General features: G+C 37.6%; 1 long non-coding RNA gene across 1 annotated transcript in view; it reads right to left on the bottom strand.

Moving 5' to 3' along the window:
- Window positions 1-2,300, bottom strand: part of LOC138028440 (uncharacterized) — a 3,291-nt gene extending 991 nt beyond the window's left edge. Inside the window, exons 1-2 of the long non-coding RNA XR_011127664.1 lie at window positions 2,273-2,300; window positions 635-687 (exon numbers count right to left, since the gene is read on the bottom strand). This is a non-coding gene — a long non-coding RNA (uncharacterized lncRNA). The remainder of the gene's footprint in view (window positions 1-634; window positions 688-2,272) is intronic.
- Window positions 2,301-17,589: the final 15,289 nt, after the last annotated feature.

The following is a 17,589-nucleotide window of genomic DNA, read 5'->3' as shown; positions in this document are numbered from 1 at the left end:
GCTCTCAACATGCATGTTTTACACGTTACCGAGTTGCTTTTACCTACTAAAGTAAAACGTTGTCGTTTTTAATGCGTTTGTTGCGTGCTAAGGATTTTGTTGTCTATTTTCATGACAATAAGAAAGGTACCATGCTAAGATGTTTCTTTTGGCTTGAGTTGACAGGAATGGCAGGGGGGGGGGGGGGTTGGGGACGGTTAGACTACCTAGCAGAGGCTTGAGGAAAGTGGGGATCGATTTCTATCGGTCTTAAAATATTAAAAAAAAAAAAGGTTAGATTTTAAATATTTTAAGTTTTTACACATTAATTGCTGTAAATTGTATTTAGATATATGTATTAGTAATCGTTCCTAATATTTACGTTGGTTTTAAGCTTTCACTTGTAAAAATAACAGTTTATTATTTGCTTTAACATTTTAAAATATGCAAACTTTATTTTGTGTTTTGGAAACTGTTATTTACTATTTTAAAGGTTATCGTGAAGAAAAGAAAGAAATAGAACGGAAAATTTGAATGTTTGAGGTCAACAACAGGAGTCGTAATGAACGAAAAAAAGTAAAAGACACGTGTATGATTTTTGGACAGACGTTAATAATAGAACGAGATACAGTGAACGATAGGAAGTTGTACTTACAGTCTGAATCTTAGCAGAGTCTTGCGAGTTTTCCATTCTCCACTGGCTGTATTCTGCTTGAGCAAATGGAAGTACAAAAAAATGGTAAAAATGCATTCACCTTTTTAAGTTATGCTGACAACTTGAATTTCATTAGCCTGGTCCGTAATACTCGTCATTTGCGAATTACAACTTAACTAACGAGAAAGAAAAGAAAATGCAATTTGTATTTAAGGTTTGAGAACCTTCTCTTCTCGACAACTGTCTGCTGTGAATTTGAGTCGCTGCTAAAAACAGGAGGTGAAAAAGTTGGGTTTGATGATCTCAAAATAATATGATAATTATATGATTTAACATTTTATTCTTATTCATTAAGACAATTGAAAACCGTCTTTACGTTGTGTAGGTTTCGCAATGGACGTTCAGATTTACAAGCCTTTGTTTATTGGCTGCTTTTAAGATTCACTATCAGATATAGTCTCACTTTTTTAAGCACCACAGCTTACACCCTGACGGAAAAGTGTGCGGGGAGTATGGTAGGGAAATCGAGGAATTGAAAATAGCGTAATGACGTCATGTGGGTAAAAAGGATGTTGCGGGTACTGGGGTAGGGTGGAGGGGGGAGGGGGAGGGTGAATGGTTCATTGAGGAGGAGAGGGCACCCTTAAAATTATATGTCCTCATGATGCTATGGTGGTTTTTAAATTATCCTGCAGATTAGTCATACATTGCATGCTGAAAAGGCCAATGTTTGAAAGAGGGGATAGCCTCTACTTTGGTAACCCTGCTATTCAGTTGGGAAAAGTATTTCCACGAGGATCGATTGCTCGCAACACTTTGTCATTGCGTTGTCCTTGTCTGTTTGTCCAAAAAATGGAAAGGAGAGATGACCGGGTGCCTCTTGAGCAGGGAAGAAGAATCGCGTTTTTGGCTGAAACATTGTTTAAAATTAACCGCTCATATTTTTGGTGATTTGCGAAGAACGCAATCTATTTGCATGATAATTAAAAAGAGTTGGTTGCATGATGATATGGTTGTAGGGTTAGGGTGGGAGAAGTGGGGAATGAACAATTACGCAACTGAGCGGGGAGGAGAGGAAGACTGGTGGGGTGAGGTTAACGAGATGTACGCAGAGCGTTTGAATTCCCGGCTGCTAATGTACCCTTCAGTTTATTTAATTTTCTTAAAATGATTATGGATAGGTTTACAGGTTTACTTTAACCATAAGCATGAAAGAAAATTGTAGAAATAAGATCGACAAGTTTGGCTAGCCACCGCCGTTTAGAATTTTATGAGGTCATACAAAAGAAATCGAGATGCTGGAGAAAGACGTTAAGTGAAAAGAAGGGACCAAAACATTGATAGTGTGGTGTACTTCTAGTACTAATGTTATTAACTTCCCATGTGTCGTTACCCGCTTGCATGTTACAGCTGAAAAAAAGGAAATGTGCTTAAGAGAATTTAAATGTGGGCGGGTAATAATTAATACCTCTAATACACTATACCATTACTTTTTATAAAAATTCAAAAGTTAAAGTAAATTTGAAAGGCACTTAAAATTAATTAAGTGTTGCTAACTGGGATCACAACAGTTAGCACCCATTAATGTCAGGTAGAGATTAGAAAATGCTTATGAGATAAGCTGGCAATTGTACTTACGATTTGAAATTAAGATGTCCGACGTCCAGATGCCTTCCAGTTGCAAATTGGAATTGCTACCGCCACAAAAAGATCTGTTGAAAGATGGATTTATTAATGGTGTTACAATCAAATTTTTTTAAGTGCATTTGCTTTGCGGAATGATTTTTTTAATGAAAAATTTAAAAAGAGATTGTGCTTAGCTTTAAGCTAGGGTTTTAAATGGGCGTTTTAATTGATCATTATTTTCTGGCTGTTATGTTCCAAACGAACGTGGGTATCCAACAAGAACGAAAATATAAATATAAATTCCATTAAAAGGAACAAGTCGTATAGCAAGAAATGAGGTAATTAAAAAAGGCAGTTACAGTTGGCTATAATCCTCCGTTAATGTATTGTCATTAACGGGTGCTTTAAACTGGGATAAATTAGGTTAGAAAGCCAAAAATTGCTGTTTGAAGTTCACCTGTTCTCGAAAGTTCTGCTCTTTTCCTGCAGCGGGTCGTGACCTGCTTCAACTGTACAGTCTTGGTGTACGTGTGTAAAGTAAAAATAAATGTGGGTCATGTTGAATGTCTTATGCAATGAAACGCTAACTTTGACAGTGTTATGCTACCGAGACCGACTTGATTTGGGATTACAAACTATTACATCACCAAAGCCGTTAAAAGTAGATTTGGAGGCTAAGGTTAGGATCTACTCTTAGGAATACTAATGGTTGAAAAGGTTATTCAGTAAAAATTTCAACAATAACAGCACATTCTTACCGCCTGGTAGTCCATTCGACCCGTATAATTAACAATTTCATCTTTTTTATAGGCTAAACTGAATATGAAAGAAACCTTTGTACATAAATGTAGAATAAATCTCTTCCTATTCCACGGTCACTCCATTTGAGAATGCTCGCAAAGAAAAGTCCGAATGTTCCTTTTGCAGGAAAACAACAGATCCCGGAGAGTATAATTTCCTAGCCTACTTTAAAAGCATGTGTTCGTGTAGGGATAGGGGTTGTAAATTGTTGATTGATTGAGAAATGCGGAAGTGTATTTATAGGTGAATTTAATGCGAAATTAAGTGGGCATTTTGGAATACACAAAATTAATATTTAGATTTTAAACGTGCAGTGCATTAGTTTGAAAAGGAGTTGAGTTATAATGTTGAAATTGTGGGTGGGAGAGGTGAGAGATGGTGTGTATATGTACATTCTGTATTGTTTACAAGGGAAAGGAAAACTCGGGATGTGATGTAAACAAATAAGTTATATAAACTATGAGATTTAAATGGAATCTAAGAATACATGTTTTTCAAGGTAGTGTATGACGGAGTAGTTTACGTCTGGAGGGTTTTGAATTGGCCGAGTCGGGAAATACCAGAATACTCTTTTGTCTGCCCACATTTTGAATAAAGCATTGTTGCCCATTGGGCCCATTGTAAGTGCCAAGAGAAGCTGGAAACAATGCTTATGGAAAATTAGGGGGAGACAAACAAAGGGTATTATGGTATTTCCGACTGGGCCAATTGGTGTCAAATAAGAAGGAAAAGGGTTTGGGTGAGCAAGAATTTTGAGAGGGGAGGGGGGCGTGGAGTTGGGCATTTTGGGTGAAATGTCCTCATGAATAAAATTGAAAAGGGAATAGAGTCTGCAGTGAAGTGTCGCGTAATAGTCAAATTTGGCAGGGTAGGGTAGATAGGGGGACGTTATAAAGGGGGGGGGGGTGAATGTTCTCGAATTATGATGTTGGGATTCAAGCTAAAACGAGGGGTTGGGATGGGTAATGAGGGAAATATTATAAATGGTATCTATGGTTGCTAACCCTAACAATGAATAAAATAGCACGATTGAGTAAAACGATTTAAAAAGTTCAGTGGTTTAGAAAGAAGGAAAATAATGTAAGGTCATAATTATGGCCTGTCGTTACAGGTCTGTGAACGTTTAGCAGAGTCTTAGCAGAGTCTTAGCACCCTTACACTTTTTGCTTTATTTGGTGTCAAGAAGCAATAAGATTTATTTAAAAGTAAGATGAATATTGCTAATGGTCATAAAAAAGAGTAGGTCTAATAGTTACTCAGAACCTTCTTAATTTAAAGTCAAGTGGGCGCAAAATCTAGTTTGCAGTTAAGAAAAGTTATAGATTGGTCCTATCGGTAAAGTAATAAGTCTGCCTAAACGCCATCCAAGTCCATATAGAGGCTTGCGGATTTACATTATATGTGGAACTCTGTTTTTGTTCCTATTCTTCGTTGGTCATCATTTATTCTCTTTGTGTTTAAAAAATGATTGTTTAGGTTGAATAAAAAGTCGCCAAAGATGTACTTACCGATCTGTAGATTTCCATCAGGTTCTCTTTTGGGAGTCTGCACTTGCGAATTAGGTCTTTCTGAAATGGATTGGTAATAAACAAGAGAGAATATCTGAATTTGTCAGTTGACATGATGTTATCGTACTTACTATGTGAGCGTTAGCAACCCGTCGAATCTTCAATTCTACGATTGTCTTGTGGCGGTAGGATGTATTTGAAAAGATGATAGGCCGGAGAACACAATGGATTCGTAGGTGGACCAAAATCGGAGAATGACGATTGGTACGCTGGAATTCGAATAAATGATTAGGTTTTGTAGAGGGTATTAAATTGTTACTTACGTTTCTGTGACTGAAACAGTAAGTTGTTGCACATTTCTCGGGAAGGTTGTAAACTGCAATGATAAAACGTTTTTCCAAAATGTCGATTACTGATTATGGACTACGTTTATCTTAAGCTTGCATTCCAGATTTTGCTATTGGTGTTAGTAGTTACGACATCAGTGGCCAAGAATAGACTGGTGTCGTTGACCGGGATTGCAGAGGGGGGGGGGGAATATTTTCAAAATGTATTGATATATAGTGCAGGGAACCGAAATAGGTGAAGAAGATGAAATGATGTGATGAAGTCGTGTTTTTTATCGGTTTATTAGCTTATCGTTTATTTTCATATTTACTCTTTGTTTTAAAAATTTATCACGAGTGGATGTTTTGCGGAAGAGAGGAAGAGAAGAGAGAGAAAGATGAAAAGGATTTTAGAAATATCGTCTAAAATTTCGGAAATCGAAAAAGGTCTGTCTTGCCGTTAGCTAGAAATAAATAATAAATTGCGAGAGGTTTTACCGGTGATTGTTTGTCTTTGTGGCTTTGACCGTGGTGTCCTCAGCGGCTGAGAATATGTAGTTGGCCAAGGAAATAAATACATTTGTAAAGCACAGGAACGTTTGATCAGTTTTCCAAAGTAGCGCGAGATTTTCTAAGGGATTCTATAGAAGTAAAAAATAAAATAATCGTAATATTTTATTTAATTTGTGAGAGAAAACGGGAAAATGGCTGTAAGTGAAAGGTATGAAAAGTGGTACTCACTCACTGTTATGTGGTAACTGGAGAACGAAATTCATAGTCTTTTGCGGACAAGACCTACCTGGAAAATGAATGGAATAAATGGATAGAAACATTGCGAGTGCAAAGTGTAATAAGAAGTACTTACAGTTTGATGTTAGCAGTTTCCAATAACGACGTCGCATTTGAATTGCCTGTAATGAGTGGTGTTTAGCTTTTGGTAAAAACAATATGGAAGTTAAGTGTGAATATTATTACAGGACGTGAATCAAGGGTATTGACGATGAAAAAAGTATTTTCGGTTTCCATGGCAATTACTGGCGTTTCAAGTGTCTATGCACTGATTTTTCGAGTGAATACGACTGAACGTTTCGTGATAATAAAGTGGGACAACATTAACATTAAGTACTTTGCGTGATCAAACTCTAGAAGTGATTAAATATGTAAGGGCTGTTTATGATATACTTACCCGTAAGAAACCTTTTAACTGCATGATTGGTGTTGCAAATTTCTTGGAAACTGTAATGATAATAAAGTTGTAAAAACAAAACGGTGCATTAGTGATTTTAGAATTTTGTATCACCAAGTCTGTGATGATCTCGGGTGTAGCCAGTCTGCTTTCTCCCCAGGGCCTTTCGCTTTGTTATATGGAAGGTCCTGTGAACGACCTTTGGACGTAACCCTTGCCAGAAATCGGTTGGTTGATGTGATCTGAATTCACACGTTAAGACCGAAATATCTTCATTGATCTGGGTTTGTGGGGGTGGGAGAGATTGTCAAAATGTACTTAGAATGTAGTAGCCCTGAAGACTTAAAAAAAGAAAAGGCAGCGTAGATGAAATGATGTGACAAAGAAGTTTTTTTTTTTTAAGAAAAGAAACAGTTTAAAAAGATTTATCCCTAGTTTAATTACATTTTTAAAATTTCAAATTTTAAGATAGGTATTCTTTTTAAAATTATTTTATTTTATGTTTAAATATTTATTTTATGTTTAAATATTATCATGAGCGGGTAGTGGATCTCTTTAAGATTTTGCAGTTGGGTGGTAACAAATAATTTGTGCTAGTTTTACCGATGATGTCTGTCGTTGTCTTTTCTAGCAGTCTTGAGGGGCTTTGTGAGGAAGATGTTGCCAGTGGCTGGTACTGCATTGTTTTAGCTGAAGGAGACGAGTATTTTTTGAAAGCATAGGAAAGCTTGATTAGTTGCAAAAGTAGGGCGAGTTCATTGGAACAATTGTAATAATACAAGAAATATGAGTGTAATAGAGGACTATTAAAAGAGGTACTCACTGTGCGGATGTTACTAGTGGGTGTGACAAGTGAAGAACCACATTCACCTTCTGCTGCGGAGAAGAGGTGTCTGAAAATGGAGCGAATAACTGGATATATTGATTTAAGATATTCTTTGGATTAAGAGTGTCAAAAGAAGTACTTACAGTTCGATGTTGGCAGTCTCCAATAACTGTAAGATTTTACTGTTAAAGTACAGGAAAGGAGAAGGTGGTGGTGGAGAATTGTATAGGGTATTAATTATGGGTAGGGAAACGAAAAATGTATTTTCGGTTTCTATGGCAATTATTGGCGTTTCATATGTGTGTAGACTGGTTTTGAACTAGAGAGGGCTGACATTATAATAAAGTACTATTATTCAGGTCGACGAGTAATTTTAAGTCCGTAAAAGGCTATTAATGATATACTTACCAGTTTGGAGATGTTCAAGTGAAACCTGTCAGTTTCGTTGTAAGGTTTCGTGTTGTAAATTTCCGGGAAGCTGTAAATTATGATAATATAGGGTATGTTAGTTATTTGGCATTTTGGGTCTGGTGTTGTAAGTCTCTGATGGTCTAGCGTGCAATATTTCACGAAGTAGAACTTTCTGGTTGGTGGAGGTAATTTTTACTGTGTCTATGGAGTCGAGCTTCGAATCCGGATTCGAGTATTGTTTTGAGTGGTTTAAGAAATTGGGCAAGAACAGAAGGTATTTTAATGACTATGGTTGGAGAAAAGATATTGTAAAAACAATATCAAAGTGTAATAGAAAAGAGAAAAAGCCAGTGAAGGTAGAAGGATTTGATAAAGTCATTTTAACCTCTTTTTTAAATTAAGTTTTATGGTTTATTAATTCACTTTTTAGGTATTAATTTTATGTTTTTAAATTTATCATTAGTGGATGGCATGCGGAATAGAGGGGAAAGGAGAAAGTTGAGATGAATTTCTCATGTTTTTGCATGTTGAATTTATCAAAGGAATTGCAGAAAATTGGCAGTTTGTTGAGTTTGTGTTAAGGGGCGTTTCTAAGGAAACGAGTAGTTTGTGAAAGCACAGGAAATGCGGGTAAGTTATGCTATGGTGTTGCATTAGTTGGAATGAAATCGCGTCATTTTCGTAGGTATTTTTTTTCAATTGCAATAATTGTAAAAACATAAATGGCGTGCCCTAAATGGAAAATGACTATAAAAAAATGCCATGAATAGAAGTACTCACTGTGTGGACGTTACTGGTGGATAACTGGCGAAGGGAATCGACTGTCTTCTGGAAACAAAAACGTATCTGATACAGGATACAATTAACCGTAGTGTGTCACAGAAGTACTCACAGTATGATGCTGGCAGCCTCCCATAATGGCGAAGGATTTGAATTTCTCGTAATGTACCCCTAGCTACTGATAAAAAGTAGTGTTTAGTGTGAATATTATACAGGGCATTCACGAGCATTAAGTTTTCCATGTACTGGTTAAAAGTTGAAAATAAACCAGGTTTAACAATATTAAACACGATTAAAGTACGTTAAAAAAGATGTGACAAAGAAATGTTTAAATCGGTTTAACAATTAATCATTTGTAAAAACGAATGAGACCGAAATAAACAATGGCTGTAAAAATGGATTGGATAAGGGGACCCTTACAAGCATATTTTTCAGATGAAGAGGGTTAAAAGAGCTTGCTTTTCTACGATAGCCGTCTTTAATAAAACGCGTAGAATTGGAATTTTTGCAAAAGGCCTCCAAGTACGGGTAAAATAGGGAAGTTCAGTGTGGAGATTAATGCTAGTGTGGACCAAAAAGAGTACTTACGATTTCCATGGCAATTGTTGAAGTCCATTTTCGGGTTTGTAGATGAGTAAAAGCGGCTAAAACTTAAAAAGTGAACATGACTGATAGTATTAAAGTACTGTCCGAGTTATTCTATAGAAAACGCACAAACATATTACAAATATTTCGCGATATTGTACATTTCATCTGTTGTACAGTTGCAGAGCCACTTTTCTTTTTTCACCAGGCACGTCGCGCAAAAATTATCACACTATGGGCAATGACTTTTTCTCGCCATAAATTCTTTTATGTGCGTTCTCTGAAGATTGACGCGGTCTTCGTCTTGTTACAATACTCTGCGAAAATGCAAGCAAGACAGCTAATACGTTAGATGTGGTCAGGTACAGTGTATTGCATTTTCTATTTGTATTGGGTTCAGTTGCGAGATGGACGGATACCGTTGGTGAAAAGTATAGAAATACCGAGGCCATTAAAATTACCGACAGATCTAATATAACGATCATCGATTATTTTTATGGGATCAATAATAATAATAATAATAATAATAATAATAATAATATTTATACAGGGGGCGTTCTCACATTAAGTGGTTTTCGGAACGGCCCTGTGAAAAATATTATAAAAAAAAACGTAAAAGCTACATAAGGAAATACTGCATAATCTTAAAAAAGTACGATATCAAAAATAGTAAAAATTAAGAAATGCGTTCCACTTTCTTTTTAAAAAGTAAGATCGATGCAGTTTCCTGTATCTCAGGACTTAAAGGGAACCTCCACTAAAACAACAAAATAACTTTAAGCCACAGAACATAATGTTTACAATTGGAATTGCTCAATCTTTTTCCAATGAAAACGTTTGTATTAGAGAAAAATAAATTCCAAAAACGCTTATTTTGGCTTTCAAATTTCATGGGCGCAGCCATCTTGAATAATTGTGACGTAACTTGGTTGCCCTATTGTTCTGATACAAAGAGCGATTGTTCTGGAACAATAGGGCAACCAAGTTACGTCACAATTATTCAAGATGGCGGCGCCCGGGAAATTTGAAAACCAAAATAAGCGTTTTTGGAATTTATTTTTCTCGAATACAAACGCTTTCATTGGAAAAAGATTGAGCAATTCCAATTGTAAACATTATGTTCTGTGGTTTAAAGTTATTTTGTTGTTTTAGTGGAGGTTCCCTTTAAAAGGTTAAAATCGAGAGCTGCTTGGTATGTGAGTTTTTGCTTTGCCCAGTTTGTTTTGGGAGCAGACAGGTGCAGATTCTTGCTTTGGCGGGTATTATGATGGTGAATGTCATTATTTTGTCTAAAATTAAAATTAAAATCGATGATATTGTGAAGGCATCTAAAAATGAAAACACATCGGTGAAGGTGCCGTCTGTGATCTAAGTGCTTCCACTCTAATTCCTCGAGGGCTTCGGTTGCGGAGGAGTATTTTGGTCTGTTCAATGAAAGTCCTTACCGCTAAGAGTTCCTGTAAGAACAGATTGTGTGTTGCAAGATGAAATGATTCAAACGGGTGACATATCACATAACAAAATTCAGTCATAGTTCGTATTTTCTTTGCTCCTAAAAGTTGAGGCGATAATTAATACGTTACCTAATCGAAAGATTTCCGAGTAATTAAGGCGAGCCCTTTGATATCAATTAGCTGGTTCTATATCAGGGGACGGAGGTGGCTTGAAACAAGGTTTGGTAAATAAATACTGAACGTAAATGAAAAGGTTCTTGTTTCCAATATAGTCCGCTCATGACGCTAAAGTCGGAAAGGTCCGAGAAATGGTACATCAAGACGATTTTTGCCAACTTAAATTTACACCGATCCAATTTGAGCGAATTGTGAGTGTCTTATGGACAGGCAATCTAAATTTAATATAGGGGAGGGATTAGGCAATGACCTCATGAAAACAAAAAGGTTTATAGTGACGGGCTGCGGTGCAAAGGACGGAATCGCGAGAGCATTACATGACATTATGAAGCCTATCGATAAGGACAATTTTAGGGAAAAAAAAAGAATAAATTGCAAGGTTGTCATGATGATTATAAAAAAAGTATGGGGACTCGTTGAGGGGAGGGAAAAATAGAGAAGGGGGAGGAAACTCAGTAGTTAAAATGGGAACAAGACTAGAAGAAATAAGGGAGGGGAGGGCAAGGTGGCATGTTCTATGATATGAGACTTTAGTATATACTAAAACAGTGGATAGCGTTCAAAGCGCGCTCTGATTGGCAGTTGAAACTCCGGATATCCTTTGCTATTCACCTCCGGGCAACTCGGGCGGGATTTGCGCCCGAAAATACTGTAATCGTTGGAGGAATAATGAGTTTGAAAAATAGTCTTTTTGTGCTATATTATCTCACTGTTTTGGTATATACTACAACAACTATTCACCTCAGTGTCGGTGGCTAGTAGTGGATATTTACCTCGCCACACTAGCCACCTCCACTTCGGTCAGAATAGTTGTTAAATATTCGTATTCTCAGTATTGGACTGGAGCTAGTCTCCACTGCAAGCTAGTTCCAGTCCAATATTGAGAATACGAATGTGGTGTATTCAGGGGGCGTGGTGACTGGATAGTGTCTCATGCGTTGAATTGATATTTTTTTATTGTCAAGTGTCCGTGTAATTTGTTTGCATTTGTCCATTCATTTGCCTGCCTAATGAAGACATGGACCAAAACATCGCAAAATAACTAGTTTTTTTCAGATAAGATTTTAAATATTATTAAACGCGCCACACCTAAAAAATAGTATAAGCATTTGTGCATTTGAAGTAATTGAAAGGAGTGGGTAACGAAAGTTTGAATTTAGTCTTAATAATTGGGCTGCGCTTTTAAGAGATAACAGCTATAGAGTTGCCGAACGTTACTATAGGATTTGGCCGCGTTTCTTCGGGTAGGACCAGACTTTGTTTGTATTTGCAAGTCTGGCTGTAGGTGGACATCAATTTTATCGACAAAAATGCGAAATTCGTGTACACTTAAATTACTACAAAGAAGGTAATAACATTAACTTGAAGTCACAATTTGCACCGCGTCCGATCTTAAAGAAGCGAGATGAAACGCGGTTTATTCAAAGAAATTTTACAATGACTGTAGAATAAGATCCAAATCGTTCGCTCACTCAAGTAGAGAGCTTTCCTAGTTTGCAAAGCGCAACGACAATACTCATGTTTTGTTTGCAGTGTCTGTTATCGACGAAACTCTCTTTATTCTCGTCAAAAAGCCGCTTAGAAATTTGGAAAGTAATATTTGAGTTTTCTAACAAGTACTTTGGTTACCAAGATTTGATGGTTTTCTTTTTCGAAGACATTTTAGAGAAAGGAGTACTGTGAAAGCATATAAAACTCGACTTTTCCAAGGCAGAATTTACTTAACAAGAGCTAATTCTCAAGAGAAATGCTCAAGAAAACAAAAAAAGGTTCCCACTTAGGTGTGATAACTTTGTACGCCGCGCATTTGTTTTTGCACGCACATACTTCACCTTTACTGTGGTCCGTCTTTTTACTTGTCTTCTCCGAAGTCGTCCTTGTGTCCGGAACGCAGCGTCATATTCGTCAAGATCACTTCTTCTTCCGGCAACGATAGCTAGATAAACGTCCTCAGCAAAGGCAACAAGCTGTTTGCCCGAAGGCGAAGCGATGAGTCTCCAAATTGGGCCTCAATTTATTTCGTTCAAGAAGGTCGCTGATTGGCTGGTAGGCGTGAATTCCAATGCCTGATCGAAGTGACAACAAAGTGTGCCGCGTGTAACCCATATTTGCAACATCTACACGAGGAAAACGTCACCGGTGTGCTTTCGCCGTGAAAATCAGTGCTATTGTTACTAATTTGGCGTCCTTTGAAAATCTACTCGTCTGAATGCAAATTGCAATGGCGTCGAGCAAATTATGCCATGATTTTTCATGCACAATTAATGCATGATTATAACGGGAAAGAATCTTTATGCGTCGAAATTTTTGTAATCAAATTTGTATCGACAACGCCGCAAAAAACGGTTTGAAAACATGCGCTGCAAGCGTCACGTGCGCATTGAGCATTTTGGTAAAAAACCGTGCAGAAGGCTAGCGTAGACTTACCAAATGCACGGATTTCGTGAAAAACGCTGAGATTTCAAGATGAAAGTTTTATTTAGTTTTTAAAAACAAGATCTTACAACTGAAATTATCTTTACCTATGAAAGATATTAAAAACAAAATAATAAGAAAATATGGCAGAAGCATTTTTGTCGTTGTCATTGATTTAATTGAAGGAGCAAGGTAAAGTCGGGTTGACGCAATATGTGCCTTTTCTTAGTTTTTGATGTGTGACTAATGAGAAGGTACTGAACCAGTCACGTGGTCAAAGGCCGAGTCTTAATTTTAGAGGAGAAAATGTTGACCTTAGAAGCAGGTGGATTTGGGACACGATAACAGCACGGAAAAAGTTTATTTTTGTTGGACACGTTATCCTCTGCGTAACAACCTGCGAAACGTACGGACAATAAAAAAAAAAACAATACGTGCCTTTCGCGGTTTGACACGGACGCCGTGTCGGATGCCACAAACAATAAATCTCTCATTAACCTCCTTTGTTTGTCGAGCAAGTTTTCTATCTGTCGCTGCTGTGAACTTTGTCTGAAGGGGTACGTTACAAACAAAATATATTATACTTATATTATTTATCATAAAAATTACAATTTCCTTGATTGTGATTGGTTGAAGAAACTCCTATTTTCCGCTAATTCACTTACAAGTTGTTATCGGACAGTTTGGTATTGGACAGTTCAATAAGCCAATCACACTCAAAATTGTAGTTTAAATCAACCAATCGCAACCTTGGTTTCAATCACCTAGAAAGTGTACCGACTCCTAAATTGGGGCTTTCTTTCTTTCAGAGTGACATTAAACAATTTACGCCTCCTTTGTTAGTCTGTTAATGCAAATTTTCCCTTTCTCTCATAGCTTGGCTCTTCTTCTTTTCTCGGAAATTGCAATTTTTATGATTAATTGGTAAGAAAACTTCGTGTCGTCCAATTCGATCTGTAATCATACTCATGATAAACAAATACAGATCAAATTGGACTCATCTTCGTCACGGGAGCCTAGGATCCACGCAAGGCTCTGGGAAACTCCATGTAGGAGAACATGCGCCGAAAAGTTCTTATAGCCCAAAATAGGCCTTTTCCGAGTTCATGTCTGCCTCCTCTTCAAAGCGAGTTTAAGTGCGAAGTTGTTGTGATGGTAATTAGTTCTACTTTCCATATGAATGAAAACTAATTTTCATAAGAAAGACTTCGCACTTAGACTCGCTTTGAAGAGGAGGTAGACATGAACTCGGAAATGGCCTATTGGTTATTTGAGCCTTACTACGCCTGCGCACTCCTCGTGCTAACATGAATGCACCAATAAGAGACGCCTTTGATTGTTCTTCACGAAAACCAATGAGAAGACACTTTGTTTCAGGGTTCCCCAAAGCTCTTCTCTCCCTTAGTCAAGAGAAGAGCTCTGGGGTCGAGACTGGGATTGGACTCCACTCAGTCTTATTACCGTTACTAACAACGGTCTATACACCGTTTGAGGCCAGTTATCAGTGACTTCATGCTTTTGAAGCGAAACTTAACCATTGAATTCTTTTTCCCATTTCATCTATTGCCTGAACCCTTTGCATGTTTTGAATAAATTATCCGCATTTATAGGCGTGGTTTAATTTCACGTGACGTCATCGCCGCCATTTGGTGGACAAAACAAATGATGAGGGAAAAGACCTCTCATTGGCTTTCTTTGTTCGTCCCCCAGTATTTGTACATTACATTACATTACACCGTTATCACCTCTGTCTCAAAAAAGGTTGCAAACGACCTAATATATAGATTTAGCCAAGCCTAAAAGTGGAGCTCCCGTTTCTAACCCCAGAAAGCAATATAGTGTTAATGGAAATAATTATAAAAAGTAAAAGTAAAAAAGTAAGTGTTTACGAGCCAAGTGGTCCATCAGAGCCGGAGGTTATCCCGGTTTCTGTGGCATGAAGCGACCAGGAGTATGTATTACCCCCAGCATTTCGCCGGTACCCATTTACACACCTGGGTGGAGAGAGGCACCGTGAGAGTAAAGTGTCTTGCCCAAGAACACAACACAATGTTCCCGGCCAGGACCCGAACCCGGACCACTTGATCCGGAGTCGAGCACACTAACCATGACGCCACCGCGCTTCTGCATAAAGTACAAAATTAATCGTCATAAGGGTGTACAGTTTACAGTGATCAAACGGATCAACGAACAATTTTAATCAACAACTAAAACTGAAATGACATGCACAGTAATCTCTTTCGCAACATTTTCCGCTCGACTGACAATCTTTATTCCCTCTCTCTTCTAGATCAAAACAACAGCAAAAATCTTTTTTCATTAAAAAGTCAACCTAAAGTGTAGTTAATTCGCTTACTCCACGGCAATTTCACAGTCCAACAAAGCAGCTCACAACTGGACACCCATTTCACACAAAAAGCCTATAAATGTGATTGTTGAAATATGTCAGAATCTCTGTAAACAAGGAATTGCAAACGTTTTCAGGCCTTCTTCCTTTTTTAGCTAGTTTTACAAAGTATGTAAGGCAGCGAGGCATATAAGCTTATTATTAAAGAAGGAAAAACATTAAGCTCACCTGAAAGCTAACCGTTGTAAGTGTTTTGTCTCTCGCTCTATTTCTCTCAGCTTTATGTTGATTTTCGTTGAAATTTTATCTTCTTATCCTTCCTCGGCTTCTCTCGAGGATTTCTTCGCTTAAATTTCTCAAATTTCGTCGCCTCTTCTCTCGTGCTCTTTAGCCTATCTATCCCGTTGCTCGTCACTAATGTAATTTCCCGCCAGAAAAACGCGGGTTGCCAAATGCAACGCTGCCACGCGATTTCCCGCTAATGAAAATTGCCCGAAAACTCCCGTCCCCAGAGCCTGTCCTGTCTCCTCCCCTCCACCCCGACAGTCTGTACGGGCGGACGTACGTACGTGACGTCATAACCAAAATTTCTGGCATGGATAGATTTTCCAAAAAGTCTTACCCATTGTTCTCCGCTGGCGCGCTTCGCGCGCTTGAGCTTCGCTATTAGACTTCTTAAAATAGGTCTATAGACCTTATTCATAAATGGCGGTCACATTTATAATTTTTTTGTCCACGTGCAAATTAGCCTACCAAGCCTCATTTTAAAGCAAGAATTCTTTTCAATTCACTGTATAGTATGGAGGCTTGGTAGACTAATTTGCACTTCAACAAATGAATTATAAATTGACCGCCATTTATGAATAAGGTCTATACAGCGAAGGATTGCCAAGAAAGCACCCATCCCTTGAAGGAGAAAAATTTCCAACTTTCATTGCGCAGTTCAAATACATGAAATTTCATAGATCCTAAATTATTAAATTTTCGACCTCGGATATGTTGCGCTTCTAGCTTTCTGATTGGTTCACTGAATCTCCATTATCGGCTTATTATACGGAATGACCTAATATGGGAAATGATTGCGTCAATCGTTGCCAAGCTGGAAACGGATTGGCTTTAATTTCCAATTGCCTAATTGGTTGAGGCTGATTGGTATTAATTTCCAATTAAGTGCTCTAACTTCCAATTAAATGTTCAGAATGTAATGAAAATTTAATAAAACAATTATTCCATTCGCACTTGTTGGATGAGCCTGGTTATAAGCCAACTTGGCGCGCTGTTTACCATCTCATATCCAAAACGCGCTCACGGAATAATTGTAAAAATAATTAGATTTACTCTACGTTGATTTGTAGTCACCTCAACTAGAACAGCAGAAGTCCTCAGCTAATTTATCCTGAGACCAAGAAATGAAAGCGAAGAAGATGACGCAATGACGATGCGATTTCAATTTAGCCTGTTGATTACTTTCTAGCAATAAAAATTGGCAGTTACCAAGTTCGCTATTTTGTCGGAGCGCAGGTGTAAATACTGTCATCGTGCGCTCCAATGAAAGCATGCTCATTCACACAGGTATTCTTCACATAAAGGCTTCTCTCTGGGTGAAAAGAAGACGAACGTTGGCAGCAATCACCACTGAGAACGTTCAACTATATCCCACAATAGTTCCACCGTAGAAATGTTAAGTATATTGGTCCCAGGACGTTACTCCACAAAAAACCGCTCGACCCTTTGCGACAAAAAGACTTGGGAACGATGGAGTAAAATTTTCTCCTTCCGCTGGTCCAGCGCTTATTAGGCGGTGTCCCTCTAAGACAAACGCTACGTCGAATTCGAAGAGCGCGTTGTCTTCTTTCACAACTCAACCCCATTAAGAAATTAGAATGAACCGTTTAAAACTATTCAACAAGAATTCAAAACACAAATTCATTTAACATCAAAACAGCTTTATTTTTTTTCATCTCTACTTTTCTCATCACAATACACACACGAATTACGGACCTATGAAACCATATTATTTTCGTCTGAAATTATCTCCTCCTACTCTGAAATGTCTTCTTAAACCTTAACCTAAAAAAAGTTTACTTTCATACTACAATATACAAAGAGACGTTGCAGGGTTAATTTACCTTTTCCAGCTCGTTGTATAAAACCAAATTTTCTCCATTTTAAGTCAGAGCAATCGATTGTTAAATTTAAGAGTCTTTTGAAAACCTTTCTCTTTAAACAAGCCTTTGCAAGTCTTAATTAACTTTATTATATATTTATATAATAATAACATTTTCACATATTTTATAGATAGTTCGGTTGATCAAATCGCGACCGTCATTTTTTTCCTGATCCGCACGATAAGGCGTGCGCAAATCTTGACGTATGCAATGCTTAGCGACTGGTTCCTAGCAATAGGCCATTTCCGAGTTCATGTCTGCCTTGTCTTCAAAGCGAGTCTAAGTGCGAAGTTTTTGTTATGAAAATTCGTTTTCATTAATGTGTAAAGTAGAACTAATTACCAT

This window comes from Montipora capricornis, chromosome 13, assembly GCF_036669925.1.
Source record: "Montipora capricornis isolate CH-2021 chromosome 13, ASM3666992v2, whole genome shotgun sequence".
NCBI lineage: Eukaryota > Metazoa > Cnidaria > Anthozoa > Scleractinia > Acroporidae > Montipora > Montipora capricornis.
This window is presented reverse-complemented; position numbering and strand designations above follow the sequence as displayed.